The 21,668-nt window shown below is 40.2% G+C and overlaps 1 long non-coding RNA gene across 1 annotated transcript; it reads right to left on the bottom strand.

The window, feature by feature from the left end:
• Positions 1 to 3,571: 3,571 nt before the first annotated feature.
• On the bottom strand, positions 3,572 to 20,555 carry LOC127573677 (uncharacterized). Its single transcript, XR_007956798.1, has 3 exons — positions 20,456 to 20,555; positions 19,398 to 19,558; positions 3,572 to 3,614 (listed from the first exon to the last, which is right to left on the bottom strand). It is a non-coding gene; the product is annotated as an uncharacterized LOC127573677 (long non-coding RNA).
• Between the last annotated feature and the right edge of the window lie 1,113 nt (positions 20,556 to 21,668).

Consider the following 21,668-nt stretch of genomic DNA (forward strand, 5'->3'; position numbering starts at 1 on the left):
GCTTTATGAAGGCAATGTCTCTGTTCAGATGCTCTTGGTCATCCCTCTGCCACTCAGAGATTGGCTAGGGAAATCCTGTATGGAACCCAAGCAACATTGAGCTAGATTCTGCTTTGGAAAATATATAATGCAGAATCTCAAGCCCACAAGAGAGCACCATGGCAACAGAAAAAGGCACAGAGGGAAATGAATATCTCTTGTGTAAGTCCAGTGATTGAGCAGTGTACCTCATCAAAGACAGGCCCTGTTCATTTTATAAATGAGAGCTCTCATGACTCTGAATGCTAAATAATCATGTTAAACTCCACAGATATTTGCATGCAACAGCAGATGCCAGTAAAACTGAGAAGCAGAAAACCAAATCATTGGTTGAAATGCAAACAGTTATGAGGAAGTTGCTCAGAGATTAAGTGCCAGCACCACCCAGCCACAGAGTCAGGACTGGTAGTGTGCATTAACAATAATGTCCATGGCTCTATGCCTCTGTATTCACTTATGAAGTATAAGGAATTCATGGAGTTAAGTATTTGTGTGGTTTTCTGTGCATCTTCACAGTGTACTGGAAATTTTCCAGCAAAGAAACTTTTGCACAAGCCATTTCTGAGGCCTGCACATTGTAGCATGAATTTCAGTGCAAATTTCCTTGTTCTAAAGCTCTCTTGAGAGGTAACCATATCATGTGATTACCACCTCACGTGCCTTGATTCTTACAATCTTTTTGTCATTAACTCATCTTCTTGTGGCACTCATCGCTGTGGTAGATCCATTGGGAAGGAGAGTAAGAACCAAAGGTGGGTGAGCATCAGTCCCTTAGGATTAAGGTGATGCAGAAGGTTGTAAGATCTGTGGCGGTGCTAAGCTTCACATGGATGGTTGGATGACAGTGCAGGAAGGGTATGAAGACTGGATAAAGTTTTCTTGCCAAGAAGATTGAGCATTAAATCACTGCAACACTTCTTTAATTGATTTAACAAATCTTACTCCCATATAATCTATGCTCAAATTGAACTTTGGAAGCTTGAACAACTAGGTAATTACTCCTGAAATTGAATTTATGAGTGTACGACAAGCTCAGTAATTCCACCACAAGATTGCTTCCTTCTCTTTGTTGAATTTCATATTGCCTCTCCAGCACTTGTTCGCTTTGCAGAGAGACCTCACCAATCAAAACATTCTAAATCAGAGAAGCAGGCTTCATATCCACTCCCTGATTCAGAGCACTCCTCCACCACTACATTCAAGAGATAGCTTTTCTTCTGCAATGTTTTAGAGTCACAAGTCCTCTTACGTCTTCTCATCGTGAAGCACTTTTCGCATCCATCACACTTCTAAATGGCTATTCCATACCACCATTCAACATATATTTCTCTCTGTTGCCAGTTCACACAGATACTATACTCATTTTATGCTCTCATTTTTCCTCCTCAACTGACTGGGATATATTTCCCTTCCCATTCAGAGTGCTCCTAGTATGGTATAGCCCTCTGAACTTACATTCCCTGAAATATAAGAATAAAGGTGATTTGAATGACGATTTTAGGATGTTGTAAGAGTGAGGGGGTAGGTATAAGGAAACTTTTCTCAGCTGATGTGGAGTCAGGGATAAAGGGACATAGCCTTAGAATCAGAGCCAACCATTCAGAAGCAAAGATAGGAAATATATGTTCATGCAAAGGATACTGGATGTTTGGAATTCTTCCACACAATACTGGTAGATGTTAGCTCAGTTAATCACGTTCTAATCTGAAAATAGTTGTTTTTATTGTCTGTCAGTGAGATTGACAGATTTAGGATAAGTTGCAATGGGTATATCTCACTTCTGTGCAAGGCAAAAGTCAAATTCAATGAGAAACCATCTTCAAAAGAAAAACACAAACTTACTGAGTGCTACAAGATCCACCATGTTCCCTCTGGAATTTCCTAACATTTGATGCACTGATGCACAGAGGAGCCCAAACATGCTCAGTGGTGTCCAAAGGCATGCAATACGTGCATGGACATCACTTCCTGAGCACATATACATGACCTTTGATTGACTCGGCCCACTCTTCAGACTCAGGCTTTCCTTGCTCTTGTGAGGCATGGTTCATTGTTGCTTAAAAGGGACTTTGCTGAGCAAACCCAGTTCACTGAGCTGACACTACAGATAAGATTTATATATATTTAATGTTGTGGTGGATTTCACTTGGTTCCAATATATCACCCTCCCATTAATGACATTGTTGCTCCCTACTCCACCCTGATCACGTCTCTTAATCAAAGCTGACTTCACTTGCTGCCTGATTCTCAAATGACTAGCCTCACCAATCTGTTGCCGCTAGACTCTATTCAATCGCCCAACACTGATCCATCGCCAATCCAATGACCCCTACCGATCACTTTCCTCAATCTCTGTAATATTCTTCTGATCAGATTCCACTCCCAACCCTTCTTACAATCTCTCTACCTGACATCACAGTGACTACCTCTCTACTAAGCCTTCACTGCAATTCTCCTACTGATTTGACCCAACTGTGTCCCCGCCTCCCACCTCACTAATCCTTTGTTTGACTCATACCCAACCTCTAGCAGCTAATCGGGTCTCTCCTCCAAATTCCCTGGGACTTTACTTGCATGTCAAGGTGCTGATTTACACTGACAGATGTCCCAGCCCTCAGCATTCCTGCCACCCACACTGTTCCCAGATCCAGACCTACCAGAGTTCCTTTATTCACTACATGTGCGGGGAGGAAATCCATTCCAGAATGGAAGACCTATTGAGTAGCACATGATGCATCAGGCCTCGTGGCTACTGAATTTTGCTGCAGTGGATCCTTGAATGAACTACATGTTGGCTGTAAGCACTAGCCTATTTATTGGCTCTTTACATGAACCATTTAATTACAAGGTAATGGAGCCAATGGAATGACGAAGTTAGGATATTTATTATCCATGATCTCACCGAATTGTAAACAGGCTTGACTGATTGAAAAGCCTGTGCTACTCTAATGTTCCTGGTTCTTGGCTATAAATCCTTTTCTTCAAACCTACTCCCTGGCTCACAAAGAGCACTCTTCTGCACCACTATAAGAGGTATTTTCATAGAGTGGCCTCTTCAACCAAATACTATTTCAGATCACCTCTAACATGTCAGTTTGCAATGGTACTTGTTTAGCTTGTTCCTGTATGCTTCTACAATGATTTTCCAGGGCTGAATTGCTATTCACATTGGCCTTGTTAGTCTTTCTCTTTCTGTGTAATCTGTTATTACGTGCTCAACACTGCACACGGGAATTTTCTTTTCACTGTGGACTTCTCTGCTGTAAGGTTTTGGGTCCTTGGCATTCAGGGATGTTCTCCTTGGTCACTTCCTTAGACCCACACCTCCCAGTAGTTTTTGTTGACCCTCGAACACTCACTCTGAGACTCTCTTTGTTATTCAATTTCCTTTCTTTGCTCTCTGCCTTGCAGCTGCCCCTTGTGTTGTGTACCATCTATCTGTTTACGTGTAATGGATTTCCCAAGCTCTGTTACTCGGTTTCAGCCTGGTAATTCCATACCCACCTTCGGCCCAGTATTCATGACTGATGCTTTTTCTCTTGTTGTTTTTGCCCTATACCAGAATGTGCTTGCTGCTGCAATGACAAAGAATGCTTTAAAATGCAAGAACTTGGTATATTGGGCAGTCCAGATCACTTAATGATGGGCAGCACTTCCCAAACTGTCTCCATAGTTGTTTCTACCAGCACCCAACAGGTTTTCATATATTCTAGCTCTATCCTTGTTGATAGTATTTCTCTATTGCTTGATGCTTTGTTTCTAGTCCAAATCCTCTCTGAGCTATTTGGTGAGAATTTACTTTATGGGAAAACAAAATCTGTAAATTCACATCCTGCCCACATTGGCCACACAGTCTGCTACAAGAGTGGAACAACACCATTAGGTAGAAATTGGATATAGGACTGGAAGTGAGGAGGCACATTGGCAGCCATAACCGGTCATAACCCTTGGAGCAGTTTTTCATCCGTTACAGTAAACATTCACATTGAAACTGCAACAGCTGAATTGTTACAAAAACGATGTATGTGTTTACAGTTCATTGCCTGCCTACTCTGCTGGACAGGTCACAATAGTGGGCAGAATTGGCAAAACTGCGAATTATAATCTTCTGCTGCTGTTCCAATTTGCACAGAAAAAATGAGCCACTTTGTGATTGGATCCGACTTGTTACCATGGCATTTCTGATTCTTTTCAAATAGTCATCTCATGATGGTTTTTGTGTTGTCATGGTGATTTTGTGTTATTTTCATTTCTTTCTACCTGAGCTTCTTGTTGAGTACTTTATGGCATTATTATATGTACTTCTGAAGGAATACTTCAATTTTCATTTTTCTCTGAAGGAAACTCTTAAAAGCTCACCACAATAACCTGTTGTTAAACTAACTTGTTTTTTGAATTCACCGACCAAGTCGACCAAAGTGCAAGGCTGGTTGTGACCAGCAGTGAGACAGGGTGATTATTTCCACAGTGAATCCTTGTCTGAATGATGCCAGAGTGGTTAATCTGTTTGGGCACTTTAAGCTCTTGTGCAAAAATATTTATTACATCTTGAGAAACTGTGTTTGTAACTAAGGGAATAGCAGTAAGATTCATGGGGTTATTGTGCAGGCATTGGATTGCCAAATTTCTATCTATCTTCTTTATAAAATCACATACATTTACGTGACAGAAAAAGACATTGGCCAGATCAGATTGGCCACCTTTAGATATTTATTTACCTTCCCTCAACTCAATGTCTTCCCCCCAAAGAAAATAAGTATATAATCTTCCAAGTTAATTTATGCTGATCACACACTCCAGCATATCTGTTGCTCTTTGAATAAAATCATTTATTTGATTGTTCTTCCTGCACCTACCATAATCTTTAACTTGGATCCCCTGGTTTCTAAGCCCATTATTATAGTGAACAATTTGCTTGTATCCCCTTGCTTCCTAACAAAATATATGGTGGTGTCATCTTGCTTCCAAACAAAACCCTAACTTCTCAACTATTCAGAGGACAAATACAATTTCTTTATTCAATTTTCATAATGTAGACTTCTGACACCCAAAATGATTATCTATATTTTCTTGACCAATCATATATTTTGTATTGTAGAATCCACTAAGCAAAGTTACTGGTAAGAGTAAGTTGATCCAAACAACACAATCCTATATATGTGAGTATAAATGAAATCAGCTTATCCACCAAGAATGAACCATTTAAGCCTACTAAAAGGATGATCCTTTGTCATCGTTGACTTTTCTTAGGCTTTATGCTTTTAGTGATGCATGTGACTAACCACGACAGTAAGTATAGGATAATGTAGTAAATCCCATGAGATATGCATCAGGGCACAAGATTTGATACATTATTGAAATAATTCATTAAAAGAGAAACCACAGAGAAGTAAAACTGCTTGCCTAAAATTCTGGATATCAAAAACCTGGATTAAAATTAATAAGAAAATTATCCAGAGAATGCAAAGTACGACAGAATGTGTTTCCATAACTTCAGACTGATATTAAAGGTAATGATGCGCACAGTAAAAGTTCATGGTACTCAGCTATACAGATCCTGACATTTTGAGGTATGATCCCTACTGAGTTAGCGAGTCTTAGATACATAAGTAACTACTTGCCTTAGTGACTTGTTTTAAAAAAGAGTTGAATTCACGTAGCTCTATTCATGACTTCAGGATTTCACAAAGCACTTCACAACCATTGAAATAATTTTGAAAGGTAGTCACTGCTGTGACATACAAAATGCAATAGACAACCTGTGCACAAGGAGCATCCAGAAACAACAACGTGATCATGACCAAATAATTTGTCTTTTCCAGATATGAGGGATAAGTACTGATCAGGAAAACATGGATTATTGCTCCAGATTCCAGCAACTGCAGTTTCTTGTGTCTTCATGGATTGCCTCCATGGATTATCTCCTGTTTTTCTTTGAACTATGCCACGGAATCTTTTATACCATCTTGAAGAGCAGACAAGGGTTCAATTTAACATCTCATTCCATGATAATACAGCACTCTACTACAGAGCTTGTCTGTGAGGACGTTGGCTGAGAGAAGAGCACTTTAGGCTGGGTTTTATTACTTTGGATCATCGCTTAGGGATGTCTGCTGAAAAATAGCACCGTCTGCCAACTCCCTCACTCCCAGGACGGTAAAACAGTCAAAAGAAGTTCAATGTTCTGACTAAGACTGGCAGCAGAGCAACTCACCATGTTTCCCTTTCATCACCATACTATTCAGCCCCTGTGATTCATTGGAATCAATCTCACCTCTGGCTGAATGTTGTGTTTCAATTCCCACTCCAATCATTAGCACATAATCCTTGCTGATATCCAGTACAGCACTGAGACAGTGCTGCATGAAATGTTAAACTGAAGGCCTGTCTACCCTCTCAGGCAGATGTAAAAAAATCCCGAGGTACTGTTTTAAAGAGCTACAGAGGATCTCCGTTGTCCTGTCATAGATTTGTTCCTTAACTCATACCTAAAAGCAGATCATCTAGTAATTACTGCATTACTGCTTGACAGCTACTCAACATCAGAAGTACCTAAATGGCTGTAAAACATTTTAGGATATCCCGAGGTTGTAAAGGGAACTATATGTATGTATCTCTTTCTTTGTTAAAGCAACACATTTAATGACTGAAATCTTCATGAAAGTGTGCACAGTCATATTAATAGTGGCATAATGTTTCCTGGCCTGGTAATCTAAAGTCCTGGACTAATGATCTGAAGAAATCTGAAATCTACTACAACTGGTGAGTTTAACTTTATTTAATTAAATATATCTGGAATTAAAAGTATGTATCATTAATGGTGAAAAGACTGGATTGTGGTAAAATCCCATCTGGCTCACGAATGTCCTTAAAGGATGGACATATGCCAAATTACTTGACACCAAAACCATCGCAAAGAAGTTGAGTTTTAATTTGAGTCATAGAGTAATACAGCATGGAAACAGGCCCTTCAGCTTAACTCGTCCACACCAGCCAAGGTGCTCACCAAGCTCGTCCTATTTGTCTGCGTTTGGTCCATATCCCGCTAAAGCCCTCTATCCTTGTACTTATCCAAATGTCTTTTAAATGCTGTTATTGTACCTGCCTCAACCACTTTGTCTGGCAGCTCATTCCATATATGCACCACCCTCTACATGAGGAATTTGCCCTTCAGGTCCCTTTTAAATCTTTCACCTTTCACCTTTCATCTTAAACCTATGCCTTCGAGTTTTAAGTTCCCATTGAAAAAGGCTATGTCTGTTCACCCTATCTATACTCCTCATGAATTTATACAATCTATATCTCCTTTTGAGAGAGAGAATCACACCTCAATTTCCTACATTTGAAGGAATAAAGACCTGCCCTGCCCAACTTCCCCCTATAACTCAGGCCCTCGAGTCCTGGCAGCATCTTCGTAAATATTCTCTTCACTTTTTCCATTTTAATGACATCTTTCCTATAAAGGGTGACCAAAACTGTACAAAATACTCCAAGTGTGGACTCACCAACATCTTGTAGAACTGCAACATAAAATGATTCTGAAATGGCCAATCTATTACAGTTGCACAGACACTGCTGACCACTATGACAATACCTTCACCATATGGATTGCAGCAAGATGGTATTAGCTGTTGGTCTTGCTAGTGTTGTCCACATCTAATCTAATGAACAAAAAAGAATTCCTCTTGTCAAACAATTGATATAATCCAGCCTACACAATGGTCACACACAGCAATTGCTTTGTACAAGCTTAAAACCCTTTCTGTTATGGCAATATCTTATTCACCACTTTGTCTCTTTCCTACCACATGCCACACATTCCTCAACTGCTGGCCCCATCCTAACTTCTCCTTTTGAGAGAGAAAATCAGTCACAGTGGAGACTGGGAGAAGGTTGCTTAAAGCTCTGAAGCTGACAGAGCCAAACCTCTTGAGCACTTGCTGGTAAAGAATAATATTGAGGAACATCAGGCATGTTTGTAGACTCTGTGGACAATGATGTGCAGCAACTGGCCAACATGTTTTCAGCTCTCCTTTGCGGCATCACCTCAGATACCTTACCTTCCTTATGGCTCTAACTTAGCAAGTGGCAACTGGACTGAAATCTGCAGTAGGTTAAGGCACCTGTTAGTGTCGCTACCTCAGTGGAAGCACAGAGTGTTGCTCTGGAGGCAATAGAAACAGATTGGAGTGCATCTTCCAGATTGTTGCAGCTGATATGTCTCAGGGCTTTTTTCAGGATCAGACAATGCCATTAAACCAGCCAATCCCAATGGGGACTCGGATCCAGGAACAATAACGGTTGAATTGCAGCAGCCATTTAATATCCTCTCTCAGGTAGAAGCAGATGTTAGACTTAGACCTTCCCTTTTGGTGCCATGTCAGGAGGGAGGCTGGATGGGCCCTATGGACATATAGTCAGCACTGGCCCCACGCAAGGAGCCAGCTGGGTCTCGGATCTCAGTTGGGGGAAACTAACAATGGGAGTGAGAAAGATGAGTCCAGGCACCTAGACAGTGATAGAAAAGAGTAAGGTAAACAGTTGTAATTTCTCCTATTAAAATAGAATATGCATTGATGCTTTGCTTTGTTATTCAAAAAGATTACGTTCAAACAGAGCTTGTTAGTGATGTTCTCATAAGAGAACTACGCTGCCTATAAATTCTTTTCTGTGGTTGTCAAATCTTGTAAACTTTCATATTCTGCCATTGTGATTGATGTCGTCAAAAGCTGCTGCATTTCCTCCACCTCAATAATGGTGTAGAATAACACAAAATATACATAAAGCAGCTGAACATTTGGCCCAGCCAGTTAGTAATCTGGTCTGTATTTGACACCAGACCTGCAGCAATGCAATTGATTCTTTAGTGCCCTCTGAAGTGACCCAGCTGAATATCACCATTGTTAAAATAGAGTGAGGATAAAACCAGAATGACTACCTGATCTAGGCACTGAGTCTGTATATGGCAATGTCGATTCTAGGCTAGCCAACCTTGCCAAGTCTTGTTCAAGCATCTGAAGACTGGTGTTGATCAAAGGAGAGCCCTAATGGTTTACATGAGCTTATTCCAGAAGCAGGAGAAGGCCTCTTGGCCCCTCAAATCTGCTGCTTCATTTAATAAAATCATGACTGATCTGACTGTAATCTTAATTCCTTGGTCACGTCTGTCTATAGTAATCTAGTTCCATCACCTCTTTGGTGAAAAGAGTTCCAAAGGCTCACATGAAAAGACTCACAGGAAAAAAAAAATTTTAAATGGGCAACTCCTTATTTTCAAACAGAGTCCCCTAGTTCTAGACTCTCCCACCAGAGGAAACATCCTCTCCAAATCCACCCTGTCAAGACAACTCAGGAACTTGTGTGTTTCAATTAAGTCACTTCTCCACCTGGGTAGCCTGCCCAACCTTTTTTCTTGTAAGAAAATGTGCCCATTCCAAGTATTAACCTAGTAAACTTTTTCTAAACTGCTTGCAACAAACTATTTCCTTCCTTAAATAAAGAAACCCACACTGTACACAGTATTCCAAATGTGGTTTTACCAGTCCCTTATATAACTGAAGCATAACCTCCCTACTCATATATTCAATTCCCCTTAGAGTAAACAATAAGATAAGATATCTTTATTAGTCACATGTACATCAAAACACACAGCGAAATGCATATTTTGCGTAGAGTGTTCTGGGGGCAGCCTGCAAGTGTCGCCACTTTTCCGGCGCCAACATAGCATGCCCACAACTTCCTAACCCATACGTCTTTGGAATGTGAGAGGAAACCAGACCACCCAGAGGAAACCCATGCAGACACAGGGAGAACGTATAAACTCCTTACAGACCCTGGCTGAAATTGAATCTGGGTCTCTGGTGCTGTAATAGCATTATGCTAACTGTTACACTACCGTGCCTGCCCCGTTCTATTAGCTTTCCTAATTACTTGTTGAACTTGCATATTAGCTTTTAAAAAATCATGGAAAGGAAACCCAGACTCCTTTACAATCTTTTAAGATTTAGATAAGTTGCATTTCATTCTCCCTCCCAAAATGGGTCAATTTCATATTTTCTCACATTATTCTTGGGATTTATGCCCACTCATGTAAACCTGGCTATATTCCTCCTTAGCCTCCTTACATTCTCTTCATAACTTATTTTCCTACCTATCTTTATGCTATCAGCAAATTTAACAAGCAAACCTTTGATCCTCTGATCTATTTACATAAATAGTAAAAAGCTGAGCCTCAGTACAGATCCCTATAGTGCACCAGAAAGTGACATATGTGCCTCTTCCTATCCACCAGCTAATCTCACTTATGCATGTTATTTGATACTTCCTACACTACGAGATTTATTTTCTGCAATGCCCTTTGAAACCACACCTTATCTAATGCCTGCTGGATATCTAAGAATGGTGCCTCTATCAGTTCCACTTCTGGAAGGCACCCTTAACTTCATCAAAGAACTCCAATATAATCAACAAATGTGATTTGCCTTCTGCAAAACTATGTTGACTCTGCCTGATTAATTGAATTTCTCTAAGTGTCTTGCTTTAATGATGGCTTCTAACATTTTCCCTATGACTGATGTTAGTCTAACCTACATATAGCTTCCTACTTTCTGTCACCCACACTGCTGAAAATTAAGGGGTCGGCCACCTAAGCAAAAATCAGGAGTGGGTGGGTAAATGATTGAGAGAGTGTCAGGCAAGTGAGTGAACAGGGTGAGCGGGTGATGGGAGGGGTCGGACAAATATTGGGGTTAGCTGGCAAATGATGTGTGAGTTGGGCAGATGTTGGAGAGTTGAGGCAGATGGGAACAAGCAGAAAATGAGATATCAACAGCAGATGGTCAGGTCATCATTAACACTGGAGACATCTGGTATTTCTGTCTCTCCAGCAACAAGTCAGGTAGGTTGGAGTCCTCCAACCAACTAATGACAAAACGTGCATCAACAATTTGGTTAAGATCCTCTTCAATGTTCCTGTGGGCTTTGTAGGTGCAGTAGAATTTTGTCGTGACATCAAATGAGTGCTGTACATAATTTGCTTTCACCATGCATGTCCAAATACATCCATGCATTAATACATTATATGTAAGAAAGTACCAGAAGGAATTCTGGACCAGGGTCTGCTACACTGACCTTTAGCATGGCCCTCCAAATCCAAAGTTTTATTCCTGGTTCCTGGTCTTACAACTTTATCAGTCTTACTTTTGTGCAAATTCCACCTTACTAAGTTTCGCAGCAACATTACCAGGTCATTAGAAGCACTGATGAACTCCTAGGCAACCACTTCCTCACTTTTATCTGGATCCGTTGATGAGGGAGCTGTAAATCCCCTTTTTGATGTGACTGTTACAGTGGTCATTTGAGCAAGCAATTTCTCATTTGTTTTTCTAATCTAGAGAGATGCTTAGGGCTCTTGATTTCAGAGCATATAATTATGCCAGTAATTGCATGGGCCAAGCCTCTACATTCTGCCCCAGTTCTGGAGAGCTCTGCAATATTTGTAGTTTGCTTGGGTGCAACTACAATAGAATTCAAGAAGATTGGCCTTTTAGGACAAAAAAAAAACTCAAAAATTGACTCTTTCCACCATCAGTTCACATTGACTATGGGTTATGCAATTACTATTAAGTACCGCAGCAATGTACTTAGCCTTGAACAGCATCACCCAACTCTGTAGCTTTTGCCATTGAGAAAGCTCAACTAGGAACATGATAATCTCCCAGCTTCCCTATATCCTGACCTGGTCATTCCCACTGGATCCAAATCCTGGAGTTCCTTATTTGTCCATTAATGTGGTAGTACCATCATTATTGCAGAACTTCATGAAAAGCCAACACCTTGTCAGAACAACTTGGGACAGACAATAAATGCCACTAACCATCATCAACCAAATTCTGGGTAAAATATGGAACAATCAGTCATCCTCTATGCTGCAGGACAGTGGCCCAGCAAAACTGTTTCAACCATTTAGTGGAAAAGTAGATTGTAGCTCTGCTAACAATGTATCAGTCACTAATTTACATGCCCATGAGCAGTAAATTAGCTGATACTGCAAATATTCTGTGAGGTGTTGGAAGGATTGGAAGTATTAATGTTAAGAGGCTTGGTAATCATGAGATCCCCTGTCATCACCAATCTTGCGGTGGAGGCTGAAGCAAATGGCACCACTCTGTAATTACCTTGCTACTGAATCTGACCCTCCAGGGTAATTCTCCTCCATCACTGTCAGATAACTGTGACTAGCATATAGATAAGGTTTCTCATGCAATGGTGAACTTGGCCAGACCATGTCTGGTCCTTGAAATTCATGGAGTTCATTATTTCTTCTTTTGTGTTTAAGCAAACGTGTTTAAGAAACAGTTAACTTCACTGAAAGCCATTTAGTGTTGTTATTTGGACAAATACTCAACCCATTTTCACGCAGTAAAGAGCAATGAGAAGAATGACTCAATCTGTTTCTGCATATGAGGTTGTTTGAAAGAGCAATTTGACTATTCGTGGATCTTTAAACTACCCTGAACAGGCATATGGAGGTACTATATCATGTGTTATATCATTACCTAATGTATATGTACAGTATATGTAATATTGGTTATGAACAATAGTTGTTATTTTAACAGCATCACTTATTTAAAGATCTTTTCATGTGACTAACTATTCTCTGGACTGTAACAATGTATATAGGAAGTCTCAGAGGCACTCCACGAGGAACTTGTGAATAAATTATATACACTGTGCTTCAGCTCCTTGTACCTCCATGTGTATCAGTCTGTGTACTCTGCAATGGACTTTCTTAGAGATCTCACGATAATGAAGTGCCATTCTAGATAATGTATTCAGATCTGAAAGTGCCACATGGACTCCACAGTCTACAATATCAGAGCCAGGAGTGCTCCTAACTGAGTTAGTTTGGGTTTTTCTATGTTTAAGGAAGATTAAAAGATTTATTAACCTAAATTAAAATCTAATTAATTACAAATGGGATTATTTATGCTCTTTAAAAATTAATCAGGGATATATACGTGGGTCTGATCTTTTGAAATCTTGCTTTCAAACCTTGCAAATTCTGCACCTTAAAAAGTTTGCTAATTTACTGAAATGTATTAAAACAATTCTGAGGGAAGGACAGAGCAGAAAAGTGTCAGAGATACTAGTAAAAGCCTACGTGGAAACCAAAATCCCATCGCCTTTAATCCTGGGACTACTTGAGGGAAATTACAAATGCTGATGTTTCTATTGGCAAACAATCTTAATAACTTTAATGAGAAATGCTCAGCTCAGCTCAGCACATCCTACAGGGGAAGGGGGATAGTGATCAAGAAAGAATCAAAATAATAGTGAATGGAGGTGCTGAAGATACAAAATAAAAGACTGTTCCTGTATTATTTTTTACTATAATTAAAAATTCCATCTTTTGGATGAAACATGAAATGCCAGCAGATCTCTGTGCAGGTCCAAGGGATGAAGCAACTGAAATGTTAGCATTTGCCGCAGAGCACCAATCTATTTCAACTATCTGGGCCGTTGAGATTAACATTAGTCTATTTTAGACCATGGTTTCCATGGAAACACTTATGCCTTCAGCCATGCATGCACTTTCCATTGAGCACTATCAGATATTCTTAAACAGTACAATCTTCTAACTCACTGGTGTCCAGGCCAACAAGTACCCCTGTTAAGCCCCTCCTTCCTGCAGATAGAATAAGGTGAAGAGCTCCAGCCCTCATCAAGCCTCTACACGTTCTGTTGACACCGCCACTATGAGGAGCTTTATTGTGTATTGTTCCCAACAAGGTGGAATCAAAATTAGCTCTAAAATGCAAACAAAATTTGCACTGTGATAGAAAAGTGTCCAGCAGATCTCATTGGCTGCGTGTCAAGCATGGTATAACAGCAGAATAACAGCAAGTAACAAGTTCCTACACTCATTTATTTCCCTCCATGGATGTTGGCTGACCTCCTGAGTTCCTCCAGCACTTTTTGTGTATTGTTCCAGATTCCAGCATCTGCAGAATTTCTTGTGTCTACATTCATTTTCTGGGGAATTATTTTTATTTGTTCATGGGATGTAGCTGCTGGAGATAGTTTATGTAATGTTAAATTTAATGGAGTGATGTCATATACTTGCACTATATCAGAGCATTGAGGATCATCTCTGAAGAGAATTCCCGTGATGGCATTGGTGTTTGGGATCTATGTGTTGGTTTTTCAGGGAGAGTTTTTTCAGGGAGCAGGTCTGGGACATGGGGAAAATAAGCAGAGACAGCCTTTAAGGCCTTTATTACCATGTTCAAAATATTCTAACAATGCACTATTTAATCCCTTGAAAAAATATTTAACACTTTAGCAAAACTTCAGAATGCCTAATTAATAAGGTTAATTTTTTATTCAGGAATAGTGAATTTCTCCTGGCAGTATTGTCCTTTTGAAGGGCTGGTAAGACTCATAAAACTGGGAACACATGATATCTGGAGCACAAGCAAAGCACATAGCAGCAAAAATATCTTAGCAAAAAAATGTAGGGAGCAAGACCAAACATTGTACATGTCCTTTTTTTGACCTCACTTTAGACTTCATCAGTTGGGAGGAACTGTGAAGCACCCTCCTCAAATTTGGTTGATCACAGAAATTCATTACCTTTTAAGGTTTGCTTCAGAACAGCATGCAAGCCACAATTCTAAACACTGGGTCAACAGCAAAGCCAACCTCAGTGAAAATTGGTGTCAGTCAAAGCTGGGACATTGTTCTTACACTTCTCTCAATCCTTCTCACTGCAATCTTGCACCCCACCTCCAACAAACTTACCACGGAAGTGGAGCTAATCCTCACAACTAATGGGAAACTGTTCAACCCACGGTGACTACACTACATGTGTTTGCACATGGTTGGGGGCTGAACTTCAAGCCATTGTTGACTCACGAAAGAAGCATACAAGAGGATGGGTCTCACACTTAACATTTGCAAGACAGAGGTCCTCTACCAACCAGCCCCTGAATGCACACAATTGCCCTGCTGACAATAAAGATTCATGACAAAACCCTGAAACACATGGACCATTTCCCATATCTTGGGATCCACCTCTTGGTGAAGGTGAACATTGATGATGAAATTCACCATTGCCTTCAATGCAGCAGCACAGCCTTTGGTCAAATGAGGAAAAGGCAATTTGAAGATCAAGACCTCAGACCTGGTACAGTACTCATGGCCCACTACAGAGCAGTGATCTCTGACCCCCAACGTGTTTCTGAGACCTCAATAGGCACTGGAAAGAGAAACCACCAGTGCTATCTCTGCAAAATGCTCCAAATTCAGTGGAAGGATAAGTAAGCCAATGTCCATGTCTTCTGCTAAGCCAAAATCCCTGGCACTGAAGCACATCATAATATGAATATCCCCGATGCCAGACCCACGACACAAGACACTCCATTCCAAGTTCTGTCACAGGAAGATTTTATAAGGTGGGTAGAGGAAAAGATTTAACAAAGTTGCTTCCTTGAAAAATTGCAATATCCCCATTGACTCTTGGGGGATCCTAGCCTATGATCACTTAGAGTAGAGAAGGAGAATTCAAGATGGTATAGAGAACCTCAAGTCCATGCAACAAGTGCATGCAGAAGTCCTGTGTAAACAACAGAAGTGCATTGACTCATAAACTATTCACCTGCCCACCTGTCAGGTATCTTCTATCCCATATGTGGAAGGATCTCCAATTCTCACATAGACTTAATCAGTCTCTTCAGAACCCACAATTTTTGACTAACACTGTTTTTATTTTCAGTTCCCTTCCTGATACATTTTATTTCTGTTTGCAAAATCATGTCAGACAATCAAAGTGGGAGGATGGGTTTCCAGGGCTTCTCCTGATTCTGGAAGAGGACTGGTGGTTGCAAATGTAACTTAAATGTTAAGTTAATGGTGGTCCTTACCATAGACACCACACCCTAGGCAATGGCTTCCCAGTTTTCATATGGTCCGAAGGTCTATGAGTCTGAAAACAAGGCAGGAATTTGGTATCCTTACCAAATTCTCACAATCCTGTTTCTTGACATCACTTATGCTTGCCTCCAATGTGCATCCTAAAATGGGCTGCAGCTTTTGAAAGAGGTGGAAAGACAACATTTCACCTGCTGTAAGAGGAATTTGGGTCGGTTTAATATGGAAGAATTACACAGCCACCACATCTGGGCAAAGTAACAACAGCTTTCTTTATACATGTACCTCAAAGTAACAATTTGAAGATAGTAAATGGTGCAGGAAAGATAATATAAGGAAGTTATTTTGGACTAGATTGCAAGACAAGGCAAGGTGTCATGTTCAAACTAGAAAAGGCAAAACTTTAGTACTGATTATTTCTTCATACACAGAGTGAGATGTTTATGTTCAGCACATTTTGGGCAGACAGGCAAAAAGGCAGTTGCAAAGCCCAATGGATGTCACCTATGAGAAATTTGAAACAATTTGGTGGTCGAGCCTCATTTACATAGAATTGTCAAGTTTCCCATGCATTTCTAATATCAATAGGCAGCCTACCAATCAGGTAATCCAATGGCTCAACTGCAGAACCAGGCTGGCAGAAGTCCCTGAAAGTCGAGGGCCTGATCCATGTGGTGGAGTGGAGAAGTGGAACATCAGAAAGGAAGAACGTAATTAGGAGGAATTTTTGTGGAGAAATGGAAAAGCAAAACAAATAATATTGAGCAGAAATGTGTGGGTGCAGGCTCGAGCAGCAGATGATCAGAAGCGTGGTGGACTCGGACAATGTTACGGAAGTGGAAATAAAGGTTTTGCGATGACATGGAGATATGGTTGGAAGCTCATTATTTCATAGTAATACAGTTCCCATATCCTTCTGATTCCCCATCATCTGGGTCACTTCAAAAGTATAGTTGCACCCAAGAAAGTAAGAAAACAATTGGGATTTTAATTTTGCTACCACATCAAATCCACTGAAAAACAGAAATTATTCAGACCGTTATTATGGTTTTCCAATCTGCATAGTAGTGCAAGTGCTTTGACTGCAGTAAACTTTCTGGGAATTCCAAAGGCATTATTTAGATTCCTTCAACATGAATAATATTCACATGCTCTGATACTCTCTAAAAACCGAAAATTAAAGATAAAACAAGATTCAATATTCTTCCAAAAGACCCTCTACCATTTTAAGAATTCCATTGTTGCATGTAATTTCCTTCAACAGCTGAGCAAAGCACACAGGGCAATTCCATTCAAAACAAACACGAAGCAGTGTGGATTATCTCCATTCGTGTATATGTTATGATTAAGCTATTTCTCAGAATGTGTGGAAGTTAATTTTAAGCAAGTCTAAAAATCGCTTCAATTGACCATGCCATTGCAAGTTAAGTATCAATATGGCAAAATATATTCTTGTATAATTTCCCAGTCCTTGAACTTCACTTCCACTCTGGGGATAAACAACCATGTCAGCTGGGAAGTCCACTGTAGTGTTGAAGAGTTGAATGAACAAGGATTCCATTGTCCTCACAAAGGGCATGGTAGAAATTGAGATATTATGATTTAGTCAGGGTATTAAAAGATATTGAAGCATATTGAAGGTGTAATTCTGCTGAATGCAGAACAGAATTATCAAGATTAATTAAATAGCATGATGAGCAGAAATGTTCATTAATGGTTTGGGTGATGATGTAGACAAAGCTTGTAAAGAAGAGGGAAGCGAAAGAGATGAGTAAAAGATGATAAGGAAGAAAGGAACAAATCATGGATGTCACTTGTTATGTCCTGTGACTCATGTGATAGATATAATTTCCACTTTAGCTGTGTTTATATTTTAGTCTGAATTATACAGTCCATGCAAAAGATTTTGTCTGGTGTGAAAAACCAAGTCATTAATGGAAAAGTACTAATGTTTGCTGTTTCCATTCTCAATTGGCTGCTGATGCTCTTTTCATTTACATTAGCTTGAGGATTAACATATCACCTGCTGATCTTTTATTGTTTACAACCAATTAAATGTGTTAGAAATTCGATTCACAGCCTGTTCATTGCAATTTAACAAGATCTAGGACTCTGGCATACTCAGGGAGGCCAAGGTGTGTGTTAATTAATTTGCTGTAACCAATAAGCTACTTGACATGAGTAAATTTTAACTTTTATTCACGGTTGTATATAAGTAATTGATATTTATTGATACCTTGAATGGAATTGTTGAATTCAAGTGGATCTAATCACAGAGTAGCCATTGAAGTATGATATTAGGAGCTTTAATACAATCTAAATTTCAGAAATGCTCTACCTTCATCTATCGCTCTGAGTTTAAACTGTAGCTCTGTTTAATTACAGTGGCTTTAGTGCAAACCTCTGTCCATAAGAATCTTGATTGCTGGAGCCTTAGCCAGTCCACCTGCTCCAGCTAGATGATCTGAGAATCGCAGTAATGACCTCTGCATGCTTTGAGCTGGCACTGGGACTGGTGGAATCCCTCCACTTCCTCTGTGGAATTATCTGCCTTTACTTATCCATTATCTCTCTATTTGGAACCAAATGTAGCATGAACAATAAAAACAGAAAATACTGAAAAACTTAGCAGGTCAGGCAGCATCTGTGGAGAGAGAAACAGAATTAGTGATTCAGGTCCATTGGAGATAGACATGTTATAATTTGCAGGAAAATGGTTTGGGGAAGGGGAGGGCAGGTGTGATGACATGAAAGGAGGTAAAAAAGAGAAGAAATCATAGATCTGTAGGGTTTTTTCCAACATTCCCTGCTTTCATTTTAGATTTTGAACAGCTGAAGTATTTTGTGTTTGCAGAATGAAGAATCCCGAGCCAGGTCCCAAACCTCCCAATTCTATGTTGCAAGCTGCCAATACTCCAACACATCTCACTATAATGCTATTTGCAGAAAATAATTGACATAGTTTTATTAAAATTGGCATGGAATGAGCAAATTAGCTGGTCATGCCATTGCATTCTCCTGAATAGAAGCATCCTTTCTGTCCTGAATCTGCTCCTTTAAGAATGATCTTTGAGAAACTCAATGTTATTCATCATCATTGAGCTGCTTTCAGTTTCTGAGAATCAGATGTTGAATCTGCCAATCTCCTGATCTAAAGAGTTAACGAAGCAGTTGCAGAATAAGGTAGCAGCCGGTTTCAGCTTCATGCTAATGACAGCACTGACTAATTACGATGATGAATGGTTCCCAGATGTAGCAGTGAAGCTGCCACCTGGCTAACATTAACCTGGAGTCCATTTACATCACTTGCTTCCCTTACAGTATTATTGATAACAGCTACCAGCTGTGTGTATTGTATTGAGAGAATTTGTATGTACAGACACAGATTATGCAAGCAAGTTTATGTATAGCTACACCTATGTACTCACCAGACATATCTGTTCTGAGGGTGAAATTCATCTTGGGCATTGGTCGACAATGGGCTGCTGTCCCGTGCAGCACGCTTTTAAGCTGTGACTCCCAGGCTACCTTCAGGCCACTCTTGAAGAGTAAAAGTTGTAACCTTACTTCTGCCATTGTGCTGAATCTACTGGAGAAGCAGCAATTAAGAGAAGCAGCTGATGTGTCACTCAAAGGTGTTGACAAGACAGAGGCAGCAGTGATGTCCAAACTATTTGCTTCTTTGAAGTGCTACAGGAGTGGCAATGTCTTCTCCTAATTTAAGTGAATATCCCAAACATTGATGCACAAATCTTGCTTTCAGTGATCACCTAGACTGCTTATATGTCCAAAAGCCCACTGCTCAAAATTCATATGCTTCCCTGTACCTGGAGTCACTTCACCTTTATGTCTAATGGATTGTACACTAGCTTGTCCCGGAAGAGCATCAGATGAAAGATAGATCTTAGGTGAAAACAGAGTTCAGATATAATAGAAAGGAACCTATGGCATGAGATTTTTAAGTTAGAAGGGATTGCATGCTTGTAGATCTTAGAGTTATCGAGGGATACAGCAAGGAAACAGAACCTTCAGTCTACCAGGTCAGTGTCAATCATCAACCACCCATTTACACTAATCCTACATTAGTCCCACTTTTTATTTTCCCCACATTCTCATCAATTCTCCCAGATTCCACCACTCACCCACATAGTAGGATTGATTTATAGTAGCCAATTAGTCTACAAACTGGAATGTCTTTGTGATGTGGGAGGAAATCAGAGAACCCAGAGGAAGTCCACGTGGTCACAGGGAAAACATGCAAACTCCACTAGGATGGTGCCTGAGGTCAGCAGGATTGAACCCAGGACTCTGGTGCTATGAGGCAGGGGCTTTTCTAGCTCTGCCACTGTTCCATCCTTTGTGAGAGATCTTTCCAATGCTACTTTCAGTTGGACCAATGAGAGAATTGTGAATGTAAACTTCTCCATTTAAAAAATGAGTAATCGACAGAAGTGTGATGGTGACGTCTACTTTTCACTTGGCTTACCTGTTCTGTCAGTTCATTGTTCCATCACTTGCCTGCTGCTGTGGAATCGAGAGTGCTGTCATTCAGTACCACAGTCAGTTCCTCCACCTGGCTATTTTTGGTGGCTTCTTTCCATGTGAAACTGGGTTGCATTCTGGCAGATCTCATGCAGAAGAATCCATATATCAGCATCTGAGAAAACATAGGTTCAGCTCTTTTTGCCTTGATCCCATTAATGCCTGAAGTTGAAGCCGTGGCAAAGTCTGGGGAATCACAAAGTAATCCTTTGATATTTGCAGTGAAACACTCCAACTAAAGTGAAGGGAGACAGCACATCCAGAAATGTGAGCCTCCAGAAATTCACATGCAACTTAATTTGCTGCAGTTTTTAAAATAGTGCACCTCCCCCATTCCACTCGCAACAGAACAACATTTTATTCCACTGGACCACTTCTGGCTGCCCATTCAATATGGTAATGAACTGATCCTGTGAATTATGGCAGGGTCAGTAACGCAATACATCAGTGGGCAGAAATCCCTCTCCACTGGTATTACTGAAGTGTCAACAGCTTGATGGATTTTGGAGCCCATTAGGTCAAGCAGAAGGCAATTGTAATGGTTTGCAAACTTTTGGCTGCAGATCAGTAAAACCCATTATGAAATAGCTTGATTTTTTTTCTCTCATTTTTAAATTTCTTTGAACCGGTGTCCTGTTTTTCAAGTGAATGACTGGAGTATGACAGAGCTATATAGATATAAGGCTTTTATTTATATAATAGATTCCAACTGAGATGATTTGAAGAATCCTGACAGCAATCCGTATTAAATTCTGATGAGTGGTTCTAAGCTCACAGACCAAGCAGCTCCTGGGTCTCCATTACACTTCCTTTACAGCTGAATTTCTGACTACCTTAGCTGCAGGCGAGAACCTATCTTAAATTATTGGATGGGATCATTTCAATATTTGGGTTGCACTGCTTGCATAAGGTATTTTTGCCTCTCATGACTGCAATTCACAGAATCACAGGATGGTTACATCGTAGAAGGAGGCCATTCATTCCTTTGAGCTTCTACTGGCTCTAAGGTAAAAGCAATCCAGCTAATCCCACTCTGCTGCCCCCACCTGTATACTGCTGCAAATTCTTTCTTATCAATTACTTGTCCAACTCCCTTTTGAATGCTACAATTGAACCTGCCAATTGAATTGCAAGGTTCTCAAATCCCAAGGAAGAAA

This window comes from Pristis pectinata, chromosome 8, assembly GCF_009764475.1.
Source record: "Pristis pectinata isolate sPriPec2 chromosome 8, sPriPec2.1.pri, whole genome shotgun sequence".
NCBI lineage: Eukaryota > Metazoa > Chordata > Chondrichthyes > Rhinopristiformes > Pristidae > Pristis > Pristis pectinata.